The sequence below is a fragment of the Babylonia areolata genome, chromosome 20 (assembly GCF_041734735.1).
Source record: "Babylonia areolata isolate BAREFJ2019XMU chromosome 20, ASM4173473v1, whole genome shotgun sequence".
Taxonomy (NCBI): domain Eukaryota; kingdom Metazoa; phylum Mollusca; class Gastropoda; order Neogastropoda; family Buccinidae; genus Babylonia; species Babylonia areolata.
This window is the reverse complement of record NC_134895.1, coordinates 36,264,856-36,267,355: the sequence shown is the minus strand read 5'-3', so window position 1 is coordinate 36,267,355 and position 2,500 is coordinate 36,264,856.

Genomic DNA, 2,500 nt, shown 5'->3' with positions numbered 1-2,500 from the left:
ATCCAGTAAATAAAGTTCAATAAAGTACCATACCATACCAATCACAACAATACGATCCAGTAAATAAAGTTCAATAAAGTACCATACCATACCATACCATACCATACCATACCATGCCATACCATACCATACCAATCACAACAATACGATCCAGTAAATAAAGATCAATAAAGTACCATACCATACCATACCATACCATACCATACCATACCATACCATACCAATCACAACAATACGATCCAGTAAATAAAGTTCAATAAAGTACCATACCATACCAATCACAACAATACGATCCAGTAAATAAAGTTCAACAAAGTACCATACCATACCATACCATACCATACCAATCACAACAATACGATCCAGTAAATAAAGATCAATAAAGTACCATACCATACCATACCACACCATGCCATGCCATACCATACCATGCCATACCATGCCATACCATACCATACCATACCGTACCATACCATACCGTACCATACAAATCACTACAATACAATACAATTCAGTAAATTAAGTTCAATAAAGTACCATACCATACCACACCATGCCATGCCATACCATACCATGCCATACCATGCCATACAAATCACTACAATACAATACAATTCAGTAAATTATGTTCAATAAAGTACCATACCATACCATACCATACCATACCATACCATGCCATACCATACCATACCATGCCATACAAATCACTACAATACAATACAATTCAGTAAATTAAGTTCAATAAAGTACCATACCATACCATACCATACCATACCATACCATACCATACAATGCCATACAAATCACTACAATACAATACAATACAATTCAGTAAATAAAGTTCAATAAAGTACCATACCATTCCAATCACAACAATACGATCCAGTAAATAAAGTACCATACCATACCGTACCATACCATACCATACCGTACCGTACCGTACCATACCATACCATACCATACCGTACCGTACCGTACCATACCATACCATACCATACCATACCATACCATACCGTACCGTACCGTACCATACCATACCATACCATACCATACCATACCATACCGTACCGTACCGTACCGTACCATACCATACCATACCATACCATACCATACCGTACAAATCAGTACGATGCTGTGTGATAGGAAGAAAAAGCGATGAACAAAAGCAATGTCTGTAGTTGTAGCCTACTTCATTATCTCATTTATTCTTCATTTTTTCGTTCTGTCACTATCTGTTTTTCAGTCTGTCTGTCTGTCTGCATGTCTGTCACTCTCTCTTTCTCTCTCTTTATCCCCGTCTCTGCTTTCTACCATTTTTTTTTCTCTGTTAGTATGCCAATCTACTTGGCGATCTGTCTAATTCTCTGACTCTACCTCCCACTACCCCTCCACCTCCCCCCTCCCCCCTTACGCTTCAGCCCCCTCCTCTCCACCCTTCCCACCTCCTCTTTCTTCTACCCTTCCACACCATTATTCATTCCTTCATAATACCCCTCTCACCGACCAAACCAGAGTTGTGTTATCTCCCCTCTCATCCCAGTTTCCGGTCTGAAAGCCAGTGTCAACAAGGGAGATAAATAGAGGTCAGAAGGGTGCCTTTGGCCGAATGGTTAGAGCGCTGTATTCTCGTCGATTCGATCTTCCTATCTATTGGCGCAATGGCCGAGTGGTTAAAGCGTTGGACTTTCAATCTAGGGTCCCGGGTTCGAATCTCAGTGACGGCGCCTGGTGGGTAAATGGTGGGGATTTTTACGATCTCCCAGGTCGGCATATGTGCAGACCTGCTTAGTGTCTGAACCCCCTTCGTGTGTATATGCACGCAGAAGATTAAATGCGCACGTTAAGGACCCTGTAATCCATGTTAGCTTTCGGTGGGTTATGGAATGAAGCATGCCCTCCCACGAAAACGAAGTATAGCTGCCTACACGGCGGGGCAAATAAGCCCGCTCGTGCATTTGAGTGGACATGGGAATTGCAGTCCACGAACGCAAGGAGAAGAAGAAGAAGAAGAAGGAGAAGAAGGGGAAGAAGAAGGAGAAGAAGAAGAAGGAGAAGAAGGAGAAGAAGAAGAAGGAGGAGGAGGAGAAGAAGAAGAAGAAGAAGAAGAAGAAGCCACAGAACAATATTTCTTCAAGAAATATAGGCCATGGAATGGCAATGGAAACTACGTTATCAGTCCAGCTCCAGACTTGGAGAGTCACCGTATCTAGCTCTGAGAGAGAGTTTGGGGGCGGGGGCCTGGGTGCGGGGAGCGGGGGGATAGCTGTGTTCTGAATGTTAACCAGTTGGCAGGGGGAACGCGCTGTATTGACCAGCAGGCGTGATGTTATGAATGGTATTGTATTATGTATTGTATTATAATAATCATAATCATTGTATTGTATTGTCGCACTTTTTCGTCAGTACAGATTTCTCTGTGTGAAATTCGGGCTTCTCTTCCCTGGGAAGAATTCGTCGCCACAGTAAAGCGCCACTCTTTTAGTCTTTCCGAATGTGTATT